Here is a 26,843-nt window from a genome sequence, read left to right as displayed (position 1 = left end):
TGGATGATGGGTTTTCCCTCACGGTAATGTCACAGCTTCCACATGCTCTCAACGCAAAAGCCTATTCGCGCTCATGATTCTTTAGCTCTGCCCACATGTCACGCCTCCAGGCGCTCGTGTTTTTCCAGGAAAAATCGGTACAGACTATCTTTCTCTTATGAATATAATAAAACTAAAGACTTTTTGGATTTATGAAGGATGCAGTACTACTCTATATGTACTCAAGATTAAAAGGATATTGAGTGAAAATGAGCATTTCACCCCCCCTTTAAATTAAATTTAAATTAAATTAATGCATTTAGCAGACGCTTTTATCCAAAGCAACTTACAGTGCATTCAGGCTATTAATTTTTACTTGTTATGTGTTCCCGGGGAATCGAACCCCCAAACTTACACTTGATAGCACAATGCTCTACCAATTGAGCTACAGGAACACTTAATTTGAATTAAGGAATTGGAATTTTTGAACCACCCTTTTCAATCAGATCAAAATTTTATTCAGATTGAGCTGGTCTGATTGATTGATTGATTGAGGTGTTAACCCTGAAGAATTTTCAATCGATAATTTGATTATTATGGTATTATTTGGGTGCATGTAAATGTAGCTACTGACAACACACAAGCTGTTCATCATCCTCTTTTTCCACACAGGCATACTGGGCTAGATTTAAGTTTATTGTCTCACGTAATTAAGGAAGAAGTACTGAGATTGATGAGGTAATTGGTGAATGAGAAATTAAACCCTAAACATACATTTTCACTTGCACTGATCCTTCTGGCACATTTCACATATGGATAAATATCACCACCTTGAAACCTAGTGTAATACAGCACTTAAGTGAGTTGGCAGCATAATGGCGGCTGTTCACATTATTTATTTTTAATACTTATTTAAACAGCGCTTTCTTTGTATATGTCACACATCTCCACAGTATATCTTTTTTTTTCCACCTGACACTTTTACCTGTCTGGCAACTTTTTTTCCCTCTCCATGTCTTAAGGATAAGTCCATTGCTGGAGTTGTCATGGACTTTGTGGCCAGCCAAAGAAAACATTATCTGTGGGCAAGGGTTGGGCTGTGCTGGTGGAGAGGGGGCTGGGGAGGCTGGGAATTGGCCATGCTTGTTCTGTGTGCTTTAGCTTGGAGAGATCTGTGAGACCGCTCTGCTGGGACCCCCGTAGACACAAAGCCCATTTCTCTGGGAGATTGCTGCACTGTTTGCTGACATGAATAAAGCTGTCGTCTCCTCAGAACTGCAAATTTGCCTTGGGACATGGCCCTCTTTCTCGCTCACCTTCCACATAGCCTGTTCCGATAGATCCAGAGCAGCTTTTAGACGTGCAGATTATTTACTCCAGTTGTTATAAAGAAGTCTAACATAAAGAAAACCAGACACATGCACAGTAATCTTTTTGGCCGTTTGTTAGTATTTTCTTTTTTTAAATAATAAAGCTCTGCTTGTTTTTGGTTTCCTCCAGTGATGTGTTTGAATAGTATTTTACGAGCGCTCCAGGCAACAGTTTTTGTCGAGCCATTGCGAAGAAGTGCCATTTTGTTCGGTTTATGAGTTAACTCTTGTGTCTGGTACTAGGAAATGGGTTAAAACCACATGCACGACGGTCCAACACAAACAGTCCCAGGCATTCCTTAGCAGAGCAGTCGGAGAGGCGTGATTCAGTTGAACATGGAGCGGAGGACCTGACCACCGGACCCACGCCACACTAAAACATGTTCTCACTCTGTCTCATTACTCTCTCACTGGGAAACACTGCCGCCCAGCTTTCTCATGCAGAGTCTGCAGTACATTGATGCAGTGGCAGACTTTTGACTTACCCACCCAGACTAACCCCAGTTAACCTACTGTAGCATACTAGAAGTAAAGATAATAAAAATAAGAGCAATATGAAGCCACTGTCTGAAATTATGATAAGTGATTAAAAAACATGTACCTCATGTACCTTAAAAAAAGGATGTGCAGCAATGCCAGGAGCCCCTGTTCTCTGACTGTTCACTGTGATTGACGTCATTAGTGAAAAGGGTGTAGCTTGGTTAGAGGTCTGGACTGGGACCCAAAAGATCAAAGGTTTCTTTACTGAAATCGATTCGGATAAAAGCATCAGCTAAATGACAGATGAGTAAAGTTTCATGCCCATTTAAATAACCATATAATCTTACATATGGGGATAGAATACTAACTAGTACTGTCACTGCATCAGATAGCAGAAGGTTTGTTTTTGGTTCATAAGCAATACAATTTATTATACATGAAACTTCTTGAAACATGTTTACAATGCAGTTACATTTAGAGGCTCTGAGTTATCTCTTGTCTATAAATGTGCGTATTTAAAATACAATATTTATACTGAAGTATAATCATATATGTTTAAGTATAATAATATTGAAACAACTATATAAAATGCATTGCTCTCCGTTGCATTGTTTCCTCTTCAAACATGTAACTCCTACCTTACACACACATCTTAAATTCAGACAGTTTTTGATTCCTGTGCTGTTCTTTCCTTTGAAGCTCCTCCCACTTCCCATTTCTAGACAGTCTACTTCTGAACTTCCTGTGATGTGCAAGCCAGGACTTACAATGTATGAATACTTTTATCATCAGACAGAGCAGAGCTCTCAGCTTCTTTTTCCTTGTGTCTTTCCTCACCCCTCTTTCCTTTCCCTTTTCTTTTTCCTCTTCCTTCAACGTTTCCCTTTACTTTTCCTTGTCCTTTTACTTTTTTCTTCCCTTTCCTTTATATTTTCCCTTATGTTTTTCTTTATATCTTACATTTTTTATTCTTCATTTCATTATTTACTTTTCTTTCTTTTTTTTCATTCTTTCACTCATTAACTTTCTGCTATTTGTTTGCTTTTGTCACTTTTGTTGTTTTGCTTTTTTTCACTCTTCTATTTCTCTCTTTTCTTTTACTGTTCTTTCTTTTTGTCTTTTACTGTTTTTCCTCTCTTTTTCCCCTCTCTCCCTCTTTTGCTATTTTCTCTCTTTCTCATTTCTTTATACATTTCTTTCCTACACTCTTTCAGTTTCTGGCTCTTCCTCTCTTTCACTCTTGCTCTCTTTCTTTTGTTTGTTCTGTTAGCTTGTTCTTTAATTCCTCTCTTTTTCATTTGTTTTTTTTTTCTTTTTCGCTCCCTTACATTATTTTGCTCCTTTTTCCCCTCTCCTTTCTTTTCTTTATCAACACAAACTATGATCATAGAACCAGGAGCAAAAATGTTTGCAATTCACAACTTCACACAGACTTACAAATATACTTGCAACTTCATTCAACAATCCCCAATAAACCATATTGTTTGGAAGTTATGCAAATGCAGGCATCATGAGTCATTCTTTTTTTTCTTTGCAATTCTCTGGGACTGGAAGGGTGAAAAATGTCAGAGAACAATGTGCTCTCTTCAGTAATAATAAAGCTGATGGCCTATTATGCTGTATTTCAAATCAATATGTACGGTCCCTAGAGATGGTTGGAGTAGGAATGCTTGGCATGGATCCAGCCCATCTCATACTAACGACCCGATGCAGGTGCATCACAACTTGCTTTGGTTATTTTATTTTTAGTATTTTTTTTTTTTTCGGGAGGAGTGGGCACAGAAGAACAGTGTAATCTCTAGTGTAATTGTGAGTGAATGCTCATTTTAGAAAGCCTTCTGCTTTTGTTACACAGGTTCTTAGATTCTGTCTCTGTATCACTTTCTATAGCACTTTTAGAGTTACTATGTCTGTTTTTTTTTTAGAAATGTATTTCTGTTCCTATAAATCACTTTCATTGTTGTTTGTACATGCATGTTCTTGTGCACTCATCAACTATGTAGTATTTTCCAATCTTATCTTTCACTAGGGAACAGTATTAATTTATATTTATGAACAATTTAAATATTTTTTAGTCAAAATCAAGCATTTCAAAGTTCTACCTTTGTTATTAATTGTACACTCTAGCTTTTATTCTATCATTATGACTAATGTTTTTTTTATTTTGTGACTAATTCCTCTCAGTGCTCTTTGATATAGTCTAAAAAGAGTCGCCACACCAAGCGGAAATCATTCTCTCTCTCTCTCTCTCTCTCTCTCTCTCTCTCTCTCTCTCTCTTTCTCATTTCATATTCACAAAATGTATATTTACTGTGTAAAGTTCCCTTGTGTTTACCCTCTGGTTTGTTTGCTTGATATTATACTGTTTATCTCAATTAATTCCACCATTTTTCAGTCTATTGGATGTTGTGTATTTGTCATCAAAAGCTGCCTCTCCATGGAAGTTCTAGTGTTTTGAAGGAGAAATGAATATCAGCATTAAAAATTAAATGGTATATTGCAAAACATCACTTCATGGATTCTGGGGCAAGTGTAGGAGCAGCTGTTCCACCAGCGATCTGTAAATAAGAGGAATTGTAAATAAAGACACTTTAGAGGCTGTTAGATATGCAGGAAGCAGCGGAGCACACTTTAAATTGAAGGCAGGAAATTGTGAGAAAATGGTCATAAATTGTTAGGGCACAAAGTTGGATTTTTTTAATACATATATTTAGTTTCAGTCTTCTTCCTCCCTCTTTCTTCTCAAGATCCATATACATCTAGTATTTGAACCCAAGGAAAAAAGACCTTGAAAAAGCAAGGAAAAGAAATTAAACATTGATAAGAAAAGTAAGAAAAGAAAAAATTATTCATCGGCTAACTATACTGAGTTTTGGAAGAAAACATGAATCAGGAATCAGAAATAGAAAGTTTTTTTGTTATTTTTTTTTCTTATATATTATTTCTGGAATGCTGAAAGCTTGGGTTATTTTAGCCAGATTTCCCTAGCAGTCTATTCTGCAAATAGAGGCAGCATGTGCTGCCCTCCACATATTTAATGAAATTTATAACAATTGTCCTCCAATCAGTTTAAGTGCTTGTTTAAAATGCAAATATGTTCTTGTCTTTGACATGCTGTAATTAAATAGAACAATTGCCTGTTTTTTCCTCCTGATGTACCACATCTCTCATCAAGGGCTTTGAAAATAGGACAATGATTGACCACCTGGTCTGGTTACAGTAGCTAAATTGATTAAATTCTCTTTGTCTATAGAAAATCAATGAGGAATTGTATGCATTGCTAAGGGTCAGGCTTGTTTTTCTATCTAGTATATAATTACCCTGACCCTTACGCAGTGGCGGCTCCAGACAATTTTGATTGGGGGGGCAATGGGGGGGTCCTGGTCTTTTCAAGGGGGGGTCTCATGAAAACCAACAAAAATACAGTGGACATGGCTAATAACTGCATATTTCTGCTACTAAACAACAAAAACACCTTTGCAATGTAAACAAATGACAGGCTACATTTGTAATTCATATCCTTCACACTTCACTTTCATGTCAGGTATATTATGCATTTTTATTGACATTGATATTTTTACATTTATTTCCAGATAGATATTATTGAGTTTACAGGCTAAAGTGGTCTTGCTGTTGTAAACACTGTTGCTATTGTAGAAAAAATATTTTCATCACATCATTATATTTTAATTCATTTCTGAATTGTTTTTATTTTTATGATAATTCAGAGAATGAGAAAATCTGAATAAGCCTTACCAGTGTTGTGATAATTATTTTTACGTGTTAAAAATAAGTAGCCTACTGTAATATAATAAAAGTTTATTCAAATAACAAAAAAGACCAGACCCCTCGATGCCTGTGAAACTTTTCTCCCTCAAACAGCACGCTAGTGTTACTTCTACACTACAGGCTACACACATAGACAGTAAAAGAGGCTACACACAGTAATATAAACAACGTATCTGCATGTTCTCACATCACATCGTTCTTGTAAAATAATAATAAGTAAATAAACACCAAAATCACTTCGCTGAGAATGAAACACCACTTACCAGCTGCCACGATGTTGAAAATATCCTCTAGCAATTAAAAAATGCGCGTGCAGCATGAGGAATCTTCCCGGTTGGATGAGGTCGTAGTCAGGTGAACGGTCATCATGTTGGTCATTTTATTTACGGCTAAATTATTATTAATAAATTGTACTAATATTATGATTGGGCGTGGGCAGGCATTCACAAAAGTTTATGTTATTACAAAAAAAAATTGAGGAAATTTTGCTTTGACAAAAGGGCACTTAAGGGGCAAAGGAGCAGGTGCTCAACTGAACCGGTTCTTTCGGACAATTCGATCAAATAAACCAGCTGAAAAAAAAAATGGTTCACCTGTTCTTTTGCGCTCGATGTAATGCCGTCATTGGGGATGATTGCCCTTCATTCAAGCCTTTGGTTTACCCGCGCTTATAACATTAGCACAGAATCAGTTCAGAATCAATCACCAAAAGAATGAGTTCGGTTCAGATGCGCTCTGTGTCAGTCGGCTTCGCGCTGAATCACGCATGCGCAGTTATCATCAGCTCATCGGTTCTCGAATCGGACGCGTCCGACAGAAACGGTTCTCGGTTTAGTGTATGAATAAATGTCGAAATAATTATTATTTATTATTGTTCTGCGTAGTTTGAAGAGAAACATTTTTGGATCTTTATCCCGAATATATATATTTTTTAATCAGGAAGAGGCTGGGGGGTCAAATGGGGGGTCAATGCATTTTTTGGCAGGGTCTTGAGACCCCCCAAGACCCCCCCTGGCGCCGCCGGTGCCCTTACGGGACTTGTTGAAGATAATTTTCTTATATCATTACATCTTTGTCACCAAATTGTGAGTCCTGAGTCCTGTGGGATTCTCTCTGATGATCAAACGGAGGATGGCTGCGAGATCGAAGAGGGATCTTGATTTAGTTAGTAGAAGGACAGCGGCAGGGTTGCAGCTTGCTGCAGCTTTGTATTTGTTTTTTAGTTAAAGTTTTTGTTGTAAAGATCTCATTCACCTACTTATTTCTGAGTTTTTGACATAAATAAATAGCTCTACCCCTTTAGAGGGAAACCAATACAAAGTAGAAAATGCTCCTGTTGGTCCATTTGGCTCATTTTGTATTCCGTGACAATTTAACCAAAATCAATTTAGCAAATTTTCAGCTGGCATGTGATTAAATTATTCTGCCATCAGTTTATTTGAACAAGGCCGTTAGGGAACGCGGCAACGCAAATGTTTCCTCCTTTTTCATTTGTTACATGTGGCTGGATCTGGTGTCATCTCATGTTATCCGTTCAGACGGCATTTTTGTGGCACTTGAGCGCTTTAATCATGAAATCAAAACATTGTTTTTGTACAAGACCATGGGTTGAGTGTGAAGTGAATATCCCTTTTTCCATCATGCCCGGCTGACTGTGGTTAATACAAACAAACGGTTTCTCCATAGATCCACACCGCCGGAGATGAGCCCTGCCTTGTCTCTCGAGTCAGTTCATAATTATTATATTGTATCTCAATTTAACTCAATCAGAGCAGTTCACACAGTCTCCAGACCGTATGGGACTGCCGTTTCATGAATATGATGTATTCTGTTACGCCGTGGAAAATGAATTGGATTAAAGATTTGATAATCAGTTTCTATGTGCATCCATCCTTGCACCCCCCCTGAACCCACCCCCCATCGTCTCTGCACATCAGGAGCCGCATTCAAAGTATTTCCTCAGTTTCACGACTAAGGTGTCGAGCCCTAGCGTCGATTCATTTAGCATAATCACTGTGTTCTAATGGAACTGTTAGTACCAGAGTGACAAGCTTGCTTCTTTGCTGAAGGGATCCAGTCACCCCGACACATCTCGGAGGTGATGAATGTGTAATTACCAAGTTTGACAGAGCTTGTTTAGCTGGTTCTTTGTATGAGCTTGTACATGAGAAAGTGAGAGGATGAATATACTGAGGGTTGTGCCCCTGACCTCCTTCCCAGGGCTTCATACTGATATATTGATGCAGGGGCTCTTACTGTTTGGATATTAATGGTCAACAGACCTCAGTGTATTCCAAAAGAAGCATATAAGCAAATGAATGTTGTTCTTGTTGGTTTCCACACAATTTAATTTGAAAATGTAAAATAGAAAATGGTTATTTTAAAATTGTAAACATATGGGGGGGAAAGCAGCTGTTCTTATAGAATAGTGCAAAAGCTGAAATGTGATCCATATGTTTAGTAAATAAAAAAAATGTAATTATCAGTAAGATCCTCAGTGAATTTGTGTTTTCAACCAGAAAGAGCTTGCTATACAGTAGTTTAACAATCTTCGTATTTACATTTATTTTATTTTATTTTAGGAGATTTTGAAATGTAAAAATTGCTCTAGATCATAAATGCCAATTTATTTATCAATTTATCTTTTCTAGTTTCAGCACTGTGAATTGACTTTCACGTGGTACTGTAGGCCTAATTGTAATAGATTTTGAAATCTGTTTTCAGACCATAGACCGAAGCTGTAGGCCATCAACAAAAGCCGGACGAGTAAAAATGTGCTTTGGGCCTCCAGTAAATGCTGACCTCTGCCAGGACATGAATGTTCCCTCTGCACTATTGATTCATTAACTTAGCTCTCCCCCCATGCTAGACCAGCAGCACCAGCCCAAACATGCATTATATAGATTCATTTTCACTGATACCTCCATGACAGTATTAGTAAGACACCACCTAGGTTGAAAATGAGGTTTATGATTGCCTTGGCTATTTGAAAATGTTGTGAAGAAAATTTGGAGGGGAGAAAAGAAAGAAACTGGACTATTCTGTCAGCCGCAGTCCTCTGATCCCAGCAGTGGTGTCATGACAGGCCAAAACTCTCACTCACTCACTATCCTGCTAATCGCATGCTAATAAATGAGCTCTCGTTCCTGGGTCATATCCCCCATGCTAACAGCAAGAGTGTTTTTTTTTTCTCTCACCCTCAAAATGAGAAAATAGCTGCACCGCACATATAGGCTCTTCACAAGAGTGTGAATATTCTAAATAAAGAGAGATTCTGTCTACAGTTTTTTCTTTCCCTCTTTTTCCAGGAGTGAGGAGGAGATTGCATGAAATGCCACAGCAAATGATCAGATTGTGTGGATTTTTGAGTAGCGCTGAAATTATTCATTAGTGCCTATGTATGGGTATCCCAAGATCCCAACACACAGAGTGATTTGTTTTTAATCATTCTGATGTTTTGGTTGAATGTTCTTTGGGGTGGAAACTTTGTTCATCTACTTCAGTAATGAGTGTAAAAATGGGTTGCCATCTGCTTTTTCTCCCAACCCACCACCCCCTTTTTGTAATTTGCTAAACATTCTCTGCAAATCGGTTCTACAGAATGCTGGAAATGAATGCAAACATGTTTTTTGAACCTTGATTTACATTTGGGTTTGTAATATGACTGCCTTTGAATTGAAGCAATCATTATACCTTTGTGCGTTGCTTCAAAAGTGCCGATATATTAACATCACTACTGAGTTAAATGATTTGTGTGTTACCCACAATGACTTGCGCCAGTGTGCAGAAGATGCTGCTCAATTTGAATATATCTATAATTATTACAGATGCATCAAAAGGATGCTATTACAAGCTTTTTCTCAGACTTCAGAAATGTTGTACCGTAGGCCCTGAACATCAAATGTGTGTATCGCTGAATAGCCTCTCAATGTCTTCATCAAGGCAATTGAAAAAATCCCTAGTTTAGTTATCAGAGAGCGCTTCATGCTCAATGAGGAGTGACAGTATGTAGCCACGAGGCTTCTTGCATATTGGATGGCAGGTCACTGGTCATGTCTTTATAAGTTTGTTTTGAAGTCTTTGAAATCTGTTGTTAATTGTATTTGCACGCATCTTTAACCCTTCACTGTTAAGTCTCACTTTTTATAACGCAACCGCAGTGACTTAAGCTCACAGATGTTTTTGTAAATTCTGCATACGAGGCCCGATTACAGAGTTTTTTTCTGAGAACTTTTGCCACACACCGATGTTACCTAAAGCCAGGGACAGTCACAGAGCTTAAGACAACTGCTGTGTTGAAGTAGACCTTCAATGGCTATATTCTTGTTAGAGCAGGGAGTTGTGGCAGTGTTTTGCTTGAAGTGGTGGCTTCAGAAATTCTTCAATTGAATAGGGCTCTCAGGAACACATTCCTCTCACAAACCTGGGCTGAACCCATCTCCTGAACTCTATTTGCTGATTATTTAACTACATTTAAATGCACAACAGCTCTATTATATATTGCTGGAGGCCCTATCAAAAGGCCCTTTAATATTGCAAGTGTACTGCACAGACTGCCAGTGTTTTGAACTTCGGGGGGACCTTGGGAGATTTCAGCAGTTGGCAATGAAAAGTTTCCTATAACTATGTGGCAAATAGAGAAGGTTGTTTGGGAAATATATATGCATTAACATAGATATTTGTGTGTGTATATATATATATATATACATATATATATATGTGTATATATATATATATATATATATATATATATATATATATATATATATGTATATATATATATATATGTATGTATATATATATATATATATATATATATATATATATATATATATATATATATATATGTATATATATATATATATATATATATATATGTGTGTGTGTGTGTGTGTGTGTATATATATATATATATATATATATATATATATATATATATATATATATATATATATATATATATGTGTGTATATATCAGTGGTGGACGAAGTACACAAATCAAGTACTTGAGTAAAAGTACAGATACATATGGTAAAATATTACTCCAGTAAAAGTAAAAGTACTCCTTTTTCAATTTTACTCAAGTGAAAGTACAAAAGTACTCGAGTTTTTATGTACTTAAGTAAAAAAGTACTGCAAGATAGATGTTTGCAATTTTATATAGGCTACTTAATTTAATTTTATATTAGCACATATTCTTTTTATAATCCTACTGCTCAAAATACCTTGGATTTTTTCAAAATAACCACTATATGGAGTCAAGATATATTTTTGTTGTTGATATGGACTACGCTGATGAGAGTAATGCTCACTGTGAAGCTTACACTGTGATGTACCTGAGAGAAAAGAGATATCTGATTTTCACCAGTAAGAACAAAGTATTTTAAAGTTTGTTGTTTTACAGAATATCAAAATTACAGTAAAGACCAAAAGTTTGGACACACCTTCTCATTCAAAGAGTTTTCTTTATTTTCATGACTATGAAAATTGTAGAGTCTCACTCAAGGCATCAAGGGCTATTTGACCAAGAAGGAGAGTGATGACCTGGCCTCCACAGTCACCGGACCTGAACCCAATCGAGATGGTTTAGGGGTGAGTTGGACCGCAGACTGAAGGCAAAAGAACCAACAAGTGCTAAGCATCTCTCGGGGAACTCCTTCAAGACTGTTGGAAGACCATTTCAGGTGACTATCTCTTGAAGCTCATCAAGAGAAGGCCAAGAGTGTGCAAAGCAGTAATCAAAACAAAAGGTGGCTACTTTGAAGAACCTGCAATATGACATATTTTCAGTTGTTTCACACTTTTTTGTTATGTATATAATTCCATATATAATTCCACATGTGTTAATTCATAGTTTTGATGCCTTCAGCATGAATCTACTATTTTCATAGTCATGAAAATAAAGAAAACTCTTTAAATGAGAAGGTGTGTCCAAACTTTTGGTCTGTACTGTATATATGACATGATAATAAGGCCTGAAGTTAGGAAGAACATTTTACGAAAAAAAAAAAAAAAAAATGTAAATAAAGATAATTATTTTTTCCTTCTCAAATCTTGTCTGTGGCTTAAAAACACCCAAAAACACCTATATATATATATATATATATATATATATATATATATATATATATATATATATATATATAGGTGGCTGAATAAAAATATTTGGACATTATTTATAAAAATTACATCAACTTAGCACCAACAAGCTTGTTAGCTAGACAGTTAGCATCAGCTAACAATATTTACTTATTTTCAGTACGATGAACATTCATGTCTGTCTACTCGTCTAGTTAATCCAAACAATATACATATGTATAACGTTACTGTCGATAAACAATATAAAAACAGACGTAAGGACATTTTAATAAAACTGTTAACATTACGGCAGCGGTGAATTTGAACGTGCACGAGTTATTGTATTTAATCTGTGTTATTTTATGGGTTTTTTGTTGTTGTTTTTTACCTAGAATTGATGTGTCTGCATCGTCTGCACTCGAGCATTTCAGTGGGCTTAAATAGATCACTCTTTACAACGGATTTAGTTTCCAAACAACTGACAGTTTTGACCTAAATATGATTTTCAGTTACAATAATTAATCCAAAATTTCGACATTAATAACTTACTTTTAGCAACGTCAGACGCACGCACGCTCACAAGATCTCCCGGTTCTTACTTCTGGTGACTCGCACTAAACGGTTCATTTGAATCAGTGAGTGGTCGACTCCAGAACAGCTGCAATCGAATCATTCTAATTCGTAAACGAATCGTTTGGTGTGATTCGCGATCCGATTTAAAAGTTTATTTTGAAAAGATTCAGTTCGTTCATGATGAATCAGACACCGCTTCTGCGTGTCGGAGCACGTGATATTATAGGGAGTAACGATATGTTTTATGAAATGTAGTGAAGTAAAAAGTACGATTTTATGCTTTGGAATGTAGTGAAGTAAAAGTAAAAGTTGCTCAAAATAAAACTACTCCAGTAAAGTACAGATACTTGAAAAATGTACTTAAGTACAGTAACGAAGTAAAGCTACTCCGTTACTGTCCACCACTGGTATATATATATATATATATATATATATATATATATATATATATATATATATATATAGTTTTGCAATTTTAGCCTTTCACCCTATTTACTCTGATGCCAGCATGAAAAATCATATGGTTTTGGAGTCATTCTGCCAGGCGTACAGTATATTGATGTTCCTGACGGAATAGAATTCAATATGTCACCCCCTCCCTTAGAGAATCAACCCCCTTTCTCTGTAATTTCCATTGAAATTTTGTGTGCAAATGCAGTCATAGACACATTTATAACATCAAAAGGATTCAATTTTCTTTTCAATCACAACAGTATGAATAGCTTTTTCCATTGAATCTAAAAACGAGGAGCCATTACCCGACACCAAAGGATAGGTTGCCTTCACTTGCTTTTTATGAAAGTGTGTCAAACAATTTTGTGTGTCTCCCATTTGTTCTAAGCTAACAGGGGCTGTCAAACAGGTTTGTTTCTAATTTTTTCAGGGAAATGTCATTTCTTTCTTCTGGTGCCGGGTAATCAGCAGAGATCCACACATTTATTTTTTAATGCAGGCTGTAAGTGTCTTTAATACGTTAACTCCTCCGCCGAAAGGTTTCAAGAAGACTGTGGATGACAACTTCTGACTGCTAATTGCACTTGGTAAATTATTTTGAAAAGATGACATGAATAGCATTTCACTGACACCGACACACAGGGCATCAGATGAAGTGATGGCCGCAGCACAAATGGTTTGAGCACTTTTATTTCAGCGGGGTAATGTCTCGGAGCTCTCGGTTGAAAGGTTACAGTAAGGGTCTGTTTGTCATTCAGTATATTCATTCAATAAGTTTGTTCTTTTATCTAATGTATTTTCTAGATACATTTCTAATTTTCAAGTCAATAGTAAATTAACTGAATGCAAATTAACTAGTGATCTGTTATGCATATTCTATAGCATTATAAAGTTTATTTGTATTAATGGATCTAATTGTTTTTTAAATATTATTACTGTTTTTCTATGTCATTACGATATTGCTGTCATCTTAAGGAAATATTCACATTAGGGAAATAGGCTGAATATGTATTATGCTAATAATATGACCTAACTACTGGCTTTGATTTTCGAATGGTTACCCGTTAAATGAATTTTGACAACCCAATGCTGTCATCTTTTAAATCCCATCTTTACACACACATACATTCTCTGCTCTTTCACTGTCATCAATCAGTTTGCACCATCTCTGACCCACCGCTGAGCAATGCTCCGTGCTCATAAAGCCATGCACTGCAGCAGATGGGCCACAATTTGCAACACGTATGTTTTTTAACATCCTGCCATCAGGGATTTTAATTATGTCTGGTCTCTTTTGGAACAGTCTGTTTACAATACAAATAAGCCCACACAACTGCACATGTATGAGAGCCCAAGGAAACGCAAGGATTCAAATGTCACTGCACATGTTAATTAGAGCAATTATAGTGTTCATTTCCAGTGATTCAATTTCGCTTTGGTGTTAAGACAGTCTGTCAATCAACACAGTGTTTGGATTAGTTGTCATTTTGTGTGAAAAATGTTTCTAATTGTTTTACACTATATTGACTAAAAGGCAAAAAGTGCTTTGAAATCTTTTCTAGAGTCTATATCATGTGCTCCCGTGTTATTCATATCATTGAGTTTATAAAAACTATTATAGTTTTAGACATTTTCCTTCTGTTTTTGTCACTTTTAGTAGGATGGATGGCTGGAGATAGATGGAGAAATTTTGATTATTTGATTTCAGATCCAAAATGTTTATGGTTTTAGAATGAATGTACAGTTTTAGATTTAGTTATCTGTAAATAACCCTGGTGTGCACTGATGCTAACTACAGACTACTGAAAAGTGGGTATGATTTTGTTCAGTACTGTATTGATATATTACTGAATGAAATATTCCTTTCAGTCCTCATAATATTGATTGCTTGCTGTCCGAAATGTTGTGAGCAGGAATACTGTGTGAATATTAGCATTCAGATAGTTCAGTAAGTGTTAACATCTTCATTAAATGCTGTTAAAATCTTTCTCTGTCTGGTGTTCTCATGTGAGATAATCTCATGGGCTGCATGTTGTGAAGGTTAAGATCATAATTGTTTCTCAGAGCACCCTTTCCTGAATTTTTCTATACTGTAGTTGGTGCTGGTTATCAGGTAGTCAGGATACCATGCAAATTAAAGGGTAGTGAAATAAAGAGCGTTCCAGAAGGCACAACATGCAAACATCTGCTGTAAACTAGTCTGAGAATCAGTTTGGATCCACTCCCATTACCCTCCACCAAATATTTACTGCCCTATTAGGACCTTCCCCAGTACCCATCATAACAGAGCTGCTCACTAAAGGCCAACTCATCATGGACCAAAAGGATGGTAGCAAGCCCTTCAGTGCATTACATGTTCTGTTTTGAATTTCTTAAAGCTTGTTTCAAAAACAGATGGCTTGCATTTACAAAAAAAAAGAAAAAAAAAGATTGTAACACAACAGCTGTGTGTGCATATTGCTAGCTGTTAGAGAAGTGTGCCCACCAAGACGGCAACATTGGTTTTGTTTTCACAGTTAAAGCTGCAGTAGGTAACTTTAGTAAAAATATATTTTTTACATATTTGTTAAACCTGTCATTATGTCCTGACAGTAGAATATGAGACAGATAATCTGTGAAAAAAAATCAAGCTCCTCTGGCTCCTCCCAGTGGTCCTATTGCCATTTGCAGAAACTCCATCGCTCCCGGTAAAAAACAACCAATCAGAGCTGCGGTCCGTAACTTTGTTTGTGTTCAAAATGTAGAAAAATGTATATAATAAGCGAGTACACCATGAATCCATTTTCCAAACCGTGTTTTTAGCTTGTCCTGAATCACTAGGGTGCACCTATAGTAAGTGTTTATATTCTGACTATTTTAGATTGCTTCGGGGGTACCGCGGCGGAGTAACCCAGTACCTTTGTGATTCTTCATAGACATAAACAGAGAGAAGTAGCTCCGGCTACGATGTTCTTCCGCAAGACGCAAGCAGTTCTGTTTATGAACCGCTAGAGCGTCAAAAGTTACCTCAAAAGTGGCTTAGACAGCTTGACTGACTGTGAGACTTGTGTATATATATTGACTGACTGTGCGACTTTGCATTAAGAAATGCATTTTGTATCAGTCAGTAGCATTTAATAAATAATAAAAAAAATTGTTGGTTTGTTTAGTTTTGTTGTTTATTACATAGTTAAAGGGATACGCCACCCCAAATTGAAAATTTTGTCATTAATCACTTAAACCAATGTTGTTCCAAACCTGTAAAAGCTTAGTTCGTCTTCGTAACTCAACTAAATTTAAGATATTTGGATGAAAACTGGGAGGCTTGTGACTGTCCCATAGATTGGCAAGTAAATTAGACACAGAGGAGACGAATTGATGAATAAAGTTGTTAGTTTTGGTTTCTTTGCGTACAAAAAGTATTCTTGTTGCTTCGTAACGTTACGGTTGAACCACTGATGACAGATGGAATATTCTGGCGATGTCTTTCATTCTTTTCTGGACTTTGACAGTGTAATTTACTTGGCAATTTTACTAGGCTCCCGGTTTTCATCCAAAATATCTTAAATTGTGTTCCAAGAATGAACGAAGCTTTTACGGGTTCGGAATGACATGGGGGTAAGTGATTGACAAAATTTTCCTTTTGGGGTGGAGTATCCCTTTAAGGCTAATTTTATAATCTTGTTTATTCTGTCTCTAAAAGAAACTCATTTGGCAAGAATCATTTTAAATTCATTTATTTCTGAAATCGTTTCCTCACTTGGCAATGAATATGCTGGAACATACTGTGGTTGTGGAATTTGTCTTACTTTAGTATAGCTGTATGCAATACATCTATGTGTGATCCTTATGCAGTCATGTTCTTTTAGGCCTGATTGTGAATCCTAGAGCTGCTGCAGGCCCTGGTTCTGTGGGAACAGCAAAATAAACGCCATTATACCTGACAGCATATTCAGTTCCTCAGACATCACTGTGACAGATGAGCTTCTTCAGGGTGGATAATTGTATCCCGGGCCTGTGGCACACTGCTTATTATTGATTCATGGCGAACAGAATGAACTCCTTGTGAATGTATAAAATACATTTAAAGGTCCATTCTCCTTAAATAAAATCTCAGCCCCCCAAACAACATGCTTTGTCACTCCCAGTTTGCTTTCTCTGCCAGCACTGCTTTTAAGCACTTGGCAGAGAGGATTGAGCATATATTTAAAGAATCTGACAGGTCGGACAGTAATGCAGTTGTCTGGGCTTTTATTTTCTACATGGAATCCGCTTTGATAAGCCCTAGTACATTAGAATGAAGTGCCATGGCAGAAAGGAACGGAAAAGACATACTCCCTGCATGAAAGTTTTAAATGGCTAAAACCATGCTAAAGGAAGAATTACTTGCAATTTGTCCAGACGCAGAAGGCAAAAGGCTTACAGCAGTTAGCTAGGCCTTTAAATGGTTAAAATAATTTCCTATGAAAATTGTAATGCATGCATTTGTTCTAATTTATTGATTCATGATGACCTTAAATTAAAAATGTAAATGACTTGCCTTAAGCCTGTTACAGACTAATGTTTTTGACATCTGCAAGGTTTTCAAGTCAGAGTAAACTACAGTTGAAAGTTTAAGACAAAGCCTCAAGCCCAAAATGGAGACCGAGGGGCATTACAATCTGGCTTCCTCCACAAACACTCACGATTCCTTTAAACAATCACCAAATTGCAAGAATTTTTTCAGTTTATCAACAGCATTCCCTGTAATTTCTGCTTGTGGCATTGTATATTCATCACTGTAAATACACTTTAATTGCCACAGCTGTGGCATTTTTTTAAGATGACACACCTAATCAGATAGGAACGGGGATATCACTGTTACTGTAGTAACACAAGCAGAACTGGAAGCATCACAGCCTTGGGTACAAGCCTAATTCATGTTCTTCAATCAAACACACAGTGTTGCAGGAAAGCATCGTGAACATGGCTTTTGGCTTTTATTCACTCATAAAAATGTGTAAGGCCTGATTAGCTTCCCACATTTTCAGAAGATAAAGGAATTAAGGACCCATTTCCTGATGATGTAAAAGTTAATGCTGAGAAAAAGGATGGCTGTTTGATTTTTGCAGTCTAGATTTGTAGTTGCGGTGGTTGGAAGGGTGATCGTGTCAGTTGTGAAGGGGCCCACCCATGAAATATCGATAGATGAAGAATGTAATACTCCATTTAACGTTAACTGCCTGTGTTAGGGACGTCTGGCTTCTGTATCCGCTTAGCGTGGTGTGAAAAATCGTTCTTTTCTAAAACCGCAAGAATGCCTTCTCTAAGATAATTACTGTGATAATGAGTTCAATTGACACATCTACCAGTCAGTTCCTCAATAGCAGAAGAGAGAAAAAAATGTCATGAAATCAGAACAAAACAAAACATCTCAAAGTAAGCAGATGTATCCCATCAGTGATCATTTAGAGAATAGTCATTGACCCGTAACTTCTACAAGGAAGTAGGAAATGACTAAACATCCATGTTTCTACCCATTTGTGTCAGTGGGATCAGTGGGACCACAACCAAAAACTTCCTGAATTGACAGGAAATGGCATGTGTGTGGTGACTGTCTGGCGGGAGCGTGGGTACAGGAAAGAGGCAGGGCCAGAGCAGAGGACTGGACTTGGCAGACCGGCGCTCGGCATTGTGGGACGAGCCACTCGACATGTGAGAGCCCAGCCTGGCCATTCATCCATACCAGCCTTGCGCGCCGCCCTGTGATTAGCATTGTCCTCTAGCAGATGGCCCATCATCTGTTTCAGGCGGCAGAGAAAAAAAAGATGCCACACGAGAGCATCGCTTTATTCTTACTATTAACTCATAAAGCGGCCTTTGTGTTTAACCATATTTGTGCAGAATGAGGTGGTCTACAAATGTATATGTAAAAAAACACTTGCAAAAATCTTTGTAAAACTCTAAGAATCAGTTATTACAATCCCTGTCATTTTACAAATGTATATTTACAATTCAAAACTAAAAATGTTAATTTAACTTACAGCATCTCTGTTTTTCTGAGGAAAGGTATATATGAAAAAAGATATGTTGAGGTCCAAATCTTTTTACATTTTATCAGAATATTCTTTTTTTGTGTGTGTTCCAGGTATGTTCGTTATCATTTCAGGTGAACTTTGCCTTTAACAGGTTAAAAGTAAATTTCTGACACCAATATCAAGTGTTAAGTCACAAGTAGCTTTCACCTTCACAGGTGAGGGTGCTCTCTGTGATGAGCTTTCTCTTTTCCTTCTCTTCCAGAACTACTCCCATGATCAGCCTAATAATTAAAGCTTTCCTGGAACTGCCGCCGTACTGCGTAGCATCGGGCACATCAGGAGCCCATGACATGATACAGAGGGACAGCTTAACTATTAAATATCCATCACGCCACGCCACATCAGTCCTAATGCAATCAGAAACACATGACTACATCGCCCGGGCCCCCACTTCCATCCACAGTGATTAAGTAAGTCTTTAATTTCCAAGACAAATAAAAAATGTAAGATCATTTTATCTTGAATGTAAATGACCTGTCTCCTCAGATGACAGTTCGATTTGATTGGGAAGAGGGGGTGTCTACTGTATCTGTGCAGACTAATACGAGGCTGTATACTTCAGAGAGTACGCACATGGGCTGTGGTCTTTTTGCCGTATTAACATTTTAATGAAGCAGGGTATTTCTTTTGTGGTCGGGAGGCTTTAATGCAGTTGTCCAAGACTCCCCTTTCATCTGTCTTCTTCAAACGCTCCAGGTTGTTAAACAAATGGATGTGTCTGAGTATATAATGTTGATGTGGCCAGGCTGCTGTTGACTGGGTCAATTAAGGCTCGGAGAGAAAATAATATGGCATGTCTGTTCGCTCACTCAAACGGTCATGCAATACAGTCTGGCTGCTTTGTGTTTATTAAAATCACCTGAATCCTTAAGGATTTTGCAGAACACACTAGTTCAACATTACTTGTTCTCTTTAAGACGGTGCTGATTTCTCAACGTGCTAATTACTGAGCCAGCGCTGATGTGCTAGTGACTAAAGGTGTATTGGAGTGATATTGTCAGTCATGTTCTTTTCCATTAAATATGCAAAAATATATATATATTTTTTGAGCAAGTATGGTGGTTACGCTTTAAAGTATTTGAGTTTGAATTTGATGCATTCCAAAAATTACATTAATACAATTTAGGAGTGAGCATTACGCTCAATAAATGCGAATTCAGTTTTTTTATTTGATGTTAAATGCACTCAGATAAGGTCAGATAAGGTTAATGCACTCAGATATCTGCTCTTTGCAAGTGCAATTCGATGATCTCCTCATTCCCAAAATAACACATCATTTCAGGAGTGGATATTTGTATTTTTGAGCTTAGTAAAAATATTTTTGTCATAATATTGCGTTCATAATTTTATATAGTAAGATATAAACTAATTCTCTCTCATTCAGAAGTTAAATACACTTTGCTGCAGGTTTGAGATCTGATTTGATAGCAATATTAATAAGTAAAAATTGTTCCTGGTTGTGTGAATGTCTGTACACCTGACAAACATTTATCATAAAATTCCATATAAGAGTTTTTTTTTTTTTTTTTTCTACTACTGTTAGCATGCGTTTAACATTGTTGTGGTTTTTAAATAAAATCTGATGTCCCACTTGAAAGCAGTTCATAATTTATTAAATATATTTGGTATTTAAGGATTTGTATTGATTAATATTAGTACGTAAACAAAATATAACCTTTCACATTATATAGCTTTTTAGTATGCTGTTACATGCATGACATAACACTTTTACAGTTATATAGCACAACCTTTGTATACTTGAATTGTTTTTCACATGATTCAATTACACATTTATTTGACGCTATAATGTGACTAATAAGATATTTTAGAAACATTTAGATATTTTCTAAATAAATTAGCAAAACCAAAGAAGTGTCATGTGCTTCCCAGCTCTCATAGTACTTTCTAAATGAATTTTAAAAATGCACAATTCTTTCTCCATCAATGAATCAGGTCAAAATAGACAAAGTATAGAGTGTACATCTATAGGTGAAATGAGCATTAGCGACTGTGACTCTGTATATCAGGGATTGTGTGTGTGTGTGTGTGTGTCTGGGTGGTGGTGGTGGGGGGGATGCAGATGATTTGATGGGACGGAGGTGTCAGAACAAGCAGACGCCGCCTGGTGTGTCTCCGATCTCATGTTTATGCAGAGATCAACTGATTTCTTTTGATTTGGCATTGAGGTTCTTGATTTACCACTGACTAGCTGCTGGCAGCCTTTCAGCTGAGTTCCACAGGTTCAGGGGTTCACTAATTACCTCTGTGGCAGAGCAAGAGACACTCACACACTTAAAAACACAGCCTGGTCCATGCTAGCCACCTGCTCTGGTCCCAAATCTACCCACAAGCACATCATTTATGGTGGAGGAAATAGATTTGCCTTGTTGTCAGAGTCCCCATTATGAAGAGACAGAAACTCTTTGGTTGCCTCATACTTACATTATTAATTCACACATACATACACAAACACACAGACAGACATAAAGAAGATGGATAAACATAAACATCTTTAAAGTGTCTCATCTGCAGTCAGCACTGAAGGGATCAGTGGGCACACTGTCAGTGTTTCAGAAATCCTGTTTACTTGGCTTTCAACACATACAAGCTGTAAAGCCCAATTTATACTTCTGCGTTGAACCTATGCTGTAGACTATGTGTAGTATGTTTAGCGTGATTTCACCAAGTACAACATGTTCCTGGATAAACATCCTTGTTTCCAACAACATTCCAATGCCAATTAAATCTGAGATATAACTTTTCAGGAAATATCTGTTTTAGGCTTACAACCCTATTTAATCCGCTATAATTTCCCACTGATTTTAGGAATAAATGATGGGTTAGGTTTAGGGGTAGGGATTTGGTAAAGTCTATATTTTTGGACAATAATGTCCATCCAGGATCATCAAAAGCTGTTGATCCAGGAACATGTCCTACTTGGCAAAATCACGGCGACCATGTAGTATGGCGTAGCCTGACGTGCACCTCTCCAAAAATCGAACAGCGCGTCAATTCTACACGGATTGCTCAGGCAATTTGATAATACCTAGAATATCAAAATCAACTGTGGGCGGAAGAGCCTTTTCCTATTTGGTGCCTTAACTCTGGAATAACCTACCTAACATTGTTCAGGAGGCAGACACACCCATTTCTTTAACCTGGCTTACACATAACATACTAATATGCTTTTAATAACCAAATCCGTTAGGCTGCATTAATTAGGCAAACCGGAACTAGGAACACTTCCCATAACACCTGATGTACTTGCTACATCATTAGAAGAATGGCATCTACGCTAATATTAGTCTGTTTCTCTCTTGTTCCGAGGTCACCGTAGCCACCAGATCCAGTCTGTATCCAGATCAGAAGGTCACTGCAATCACCCGGATCCAGTACGTATCCAGACCAGATGGTGGATCAGAACATAGAAAGGACCTCTACATCCCTGAAAGACAGCGGAGACCAGGACAACTAGAACCCAGATACAGATGCCCTGTAAAGACCTTGTCTCAGACGACCACCAGGACAAGACCACAAGAGACAGATGATTTTTCTGCACAATCTGACTTTGCTGCAGCCTGGAATTGAACTGCTGGTTTCGTCTGGTCAGAATTGTGCGTGTGGGTGCGTTGAATTAGGGGTAAGAGGTCCACCAAACATGATGAGCATGTGTGTGCACACACACCGTTAGCATGACTGGAGTCCTGTGGATAAATCACCATTCACTCCGGGAGCAGTCACAGTCAATGGCATATTCCCTGGCTGCTTCAAAAGCTCATTTGATAACCCTCTCCTTACACCATTCTGTTTTTTTCTTCCACAAGATGAAAAGCTGGCTAAAAATCTCATCAGCTCAGTGAGGCAGGGTTGATAGTAACTCAAGATAAAGGAGGGAGGAGGTGCCTCCTAATTAATTAACTTCCCGTGGCCTGCCATGGGCGGAGAGAGAGAGAGACCACAGCATCCCGCCTTTTTCCAGGGGGCTTTCAATTAGACATGCGTTATAATTAAATGCGATGTCAGTGGGACCAGGCAAGACCTGGCAAATCTATGGCTACAGTTTAATTTCTCACATTCATCATTTTGACTGAAGGCTGCAGCCAACAGGAATAATGTCTTGGATTGTTTCTGATGCTGTATGTCTTTAATTATTTATTTATTTATTTTTGAGGGCAGGATAATAGAGCACCTCGGTTGTCACCCCTCGTTTTCATACACCATTAATGCTCCTTAATGATATCAGCGATTTAAGCTATTGTTTGTTTGTCTGGTTTATTTTTTCTCAATTGTTTAATTTGAGTGAAATATAGGACGTAGACATTTTGGTTTTAATCTAATTCCAATTGCACATAGTGGCTGTACACTGTAAAAACTAGTAACCTGCAATTGATAAATTTAAAGAGCTATTTCTACTTGATTTAACACATAAAATTACTTTTTAACCTATAATTTAGTTTTTAGGTTAAGGTTGATTCAGTGATGTTAAATATTATTTTTGACTATCATTGACAAATTTTCCCCTCAGTATAGTGAGCTGCCTATATGCTTTTTTTAAATCATGTTGATTATACATATTATACATTTTCCAAGATTAATCAATTGTTTATACAGTTTGCCACACATGTATTATAATACATAAAAACTAAATTACAGCTGTAATCTCTAGAGGGGTGTCACAGTACAGCACTTGAAATCATTCTCTTAATTCTATTATTTATAATAAGACTAACTTTCTGAAACAACAGACTTCTTTCTGGTGATGTATTCTGGACTTTTCCAATCATTTAGTCGGCTTCAGCTCCACCACTTCAGCTTATGTTGTGTTGGAACAGAGCCTCCGTGTGTGAAAGAGCTGAACTTCTGTAAGGGAATGCCCACTACTCCATAAGAACACATCTCTGATCAGTGACACTACTTCATAAGCAACACACAAACACATACACACATTGCCAATGTGTCATTGGCCTCCAGGTGTCCACTTGCTTTGTCTGATATGTATACAGTTTCATAGCAAGTGTGAGCGTGAGTGCCCACAGTGCCGGAGCTAGTCACATGCTGATCACAAGGCTTCAGGGCATAGCCTAAAGTGATTCTTTCTTGCTCTTCACTGAGTTAACTGTGCTTTCATGCTGGGAATACTCCCAAACTTCAAAACCTGTGTGCTCCCTTCTGCAGAAATCCCCTTTTGCGAGACCTCCACCACACTCCGAATACTGTGTGTTGTCTCTGCTTTGTCTCTCACCACAAAGCATTCAGACCCTTTCTGTCTTTAGAAACCCCCTTCGCACACTTTGAAGTTTGCAGCTGTGGGATTCCACCTTGGGTCCTGCTCCATTTCTTTCCAGTCAAAGACTCAGTCTGACTGTTTACCAAAGGTCTCAAATACTTTCTGAAGATGTCCTTGGATATACAGTACCTGTTTAACCCTTTGATGGATACATTTCGTCACTTTTTTTACTTTTTTACTTTAACAAGATATGTTATATTGCAAGATATGTAACATTAAAACCATGTCCTGTTGTAGTAATAATAATAATATCACAGTATTAAATATACATTTGTCTACTGAGAAAGAATATAGAGGTAAATGTTCTGGGTATATTTGTTGCATCACCATTTTATCAGCGGTGTGAAATTTATTTTGCCATTTAAAATAAATAGATTAAGGATTTTTTTTTTGGAATTTAAGGTATTATGGGTAAACCTGGATGGTTACAAATACTCTTTATTTTGGTGGACACCATGTATTAAAGCAGGGTTTTCCAAACGGCATACATGAGTTGCTGGAAAAATAATAATGAATTCAATCATGTAAGTGTTTATTAATAGGGCTGCACAAATAATCAAAGTAAAATGAAAATTATGATTATGACTCAGTACAAATCTTAAACTTACTAAAAACAATCAAATATTTGTTTGTGACCGTTAACTGACATCAGAGAACCATAATGGAATCTGTTAATTTAAAGAGGTTTGACTGGCAAGAAAGTTTGAGGAAAACTGCTTGCTTTGTAAAGTTGTGATCTGAAAGGGAAATATCAGCAATATGCCTTATTTCAGGCTGGTGTAAATATTCAGTTTAGCATTAAAAAGAATAGTTCAACAGTTAATATTGCTCTCTTTTATTTCCTGTACTGTGACACTGCTTTTGCCTCTGTGGATGCAGATGACATTGTCAATGAATTGTGTGTCTCAGCAGCTGCTGTACTTCTGACTTCACAAGCAGGAATCCATCCACTCACACCTCTAAACCTAAACTACACCCAGAGGAACAGTTGCTTTATGCCCCTCTTAATCAGCAGGATTAGAATTGAAGATGACTTCAAAGAGATATGATGTCCTTTATTCTGTTATTCTTTTCCACTTGTACACATCTTCATCTGTGATTTACTGCCATGTTGGATTTGTGTGTATGTTTCTATTCTGAGACTGCACAGCTGGTGTCAGTATTTCAAACAGCATGTTTCTGTTGTCTTTGTTTTTTTCTTGGCTTTCTGTACAATTTGGGGTGACCAGCTGTGGTGATTGCCTTTCCTTCCTTGGTTTTTCCTTGTGTGTAATTTGAACTTGGCTTAAAGTGACAGTGGTGTTCAAAAAGGCCTTGGAAAAGACCTGAAATAGACAACTAAAAGCAACATGTCAGCACGTGAGAGAATGTCTCATGGAGATCTCCATTGGAAACTAAACTGACCTAGGCTAGATTAAAGGGTATGTTCTTCTGGGTCTTGCATGTCGCTGCGCTTTTCTTTTCTTGTCTGTTCCTGGGTATGCGTTACTCTGCACACGTGCATACGTGTATCACCTGCAGTTTCCTGTTACAGTGACACAACAGCAGCGTCTCATCTCATCACACTTAAAAAATCCAAAAATTTATTACATTATTTGATCAAAAATACAGTCAAAATAGTTGAATATAAAATATTATTTCAATTTAAAATAACTGCTTTATGTTTTTATTTATTTTAAAATGGAATTTATTTCTGTAATTCATGTGAGTCATTACTCTAGTCACATGATCCTTCAGAAGTCATTGTAATATGCTGATTTGGGGATTTATTATTTTTTTTTTTAAAAATGTATTATTATTTTATTATTTTTATGATATCAAATTAAATGTTGAATAATTTTGAAGCATTTATTTAATTATTTTGTAACAATATAAACGTTTTTGCTGTCAACTCTTGATCAAGTTAATGCATCTTTGCCATTTAAAAGTAGTAATGCCCCATACCCCCCCCCCCCCAAAAAAAAGAAAAGCATTTAGTATTTAACTATAAAAAATAGTTTTATTCAAGTATTTTATGGTTTTGTTGTCATAAAATATATATTCATGTACATGGCTAAATCGTGGTTTATAGAAGCATGTTGATAACTCAGGAAACATCAGTTTTTACACTAGTGACAAGGTGTCACTTTGACTGAAAAATGCCACGGACTGTCAATTGGGCACCTAGGTTCCCTAACCTCCCCCATATTCTCTCTTTTTCATTGCTTTGTTAAAAAGAGGGGGTCCGCAGGGGGGAGAATCAGTGGCTGTCATTGCTTTTTAGCCACTGTGCTGGCCCTGCATGTCCATTTGCCTGGATGGAGACTCAGTGAAATTGCTGTATCCCATAATAAACATTCTGGCCCAACACACAATGAATGTTGTTGTAGTTTTTGCTGTCACATGGGCAATGGATGCCCCTCCGTGTTTTTCCTCCTCCTTCTGTTTTTTTTTTTTTTTTTTTTTTTATGCCTGTTGGTCCATGTGCAGTGGCAATTTACATAGAGACATTAATGTAACTGTCATGTTCTATCCCAGAGCAGCCATGCAGAACTGCTAAGAGACAGGCCAAGCTGCAATACTGATGCTCATAGTACACGGAGATGGGACGGCACCACAAACGTAATGGAATTAAGTAAAGAATTCTCCTATTTACCACTATGGCAGATAATTGAGAGAAAGAGAGAGGGGCGAACATTTAAATAAGCACCGAAGTGGAAATAAATTGCTAAATAATACATGGAGGAAAACATTTGAGGAATTCATTTATATCTGGTGGTGAATTGGAGAGAGAGATCA

General features: G+C 37.1%; 1 long non-coding RNA gene across 1 annotated transcript in view; it reads left to right on the top strand.

Annotated features, from left to right (window-relative positions):
* The window catches only part of LOC113052054 (uncharacterized), a 66,068-nt gene extending 46,187 nt beyond the window's left edge, over nucleotides 1–19,881 (top strand). The window contains exons 2-3 of the long non-coding RNA XR_003276977.1: nucleotides 18,981–19,188; nucleotides 19,265–19,881. This is a non-coding gene — a long non-coding RNA (uncharacterized LOC113052054). The remainder of the gene's footprint in view (nucleotides 1–18,980; nucleotides 19,189–19,264) is intronic.
* The last annotated feature ends 6,962 nt before the right edge of the window (nucleotides 19,882–26,843 follow it).

This window comes from Carassius auratus, chromosome 32 (assembly GCF_003368295.1).
Source record: "Carassius auratus strain Wakin chromosome 32, ASM336829v1, whole genome shotgun sequence".
NCBI classification, from domain to species: domain Eukaryota; kingdom Metazoa; phylum Chordata; class Actinopteri; order Cypriniformes; family Cyprinidae; genus Carassius; species Carassius auratus.
Note: the sequence above shows the minus strand (reverse complement) of the source record. Positions and strands in the feature narration are given on the sequence as shown.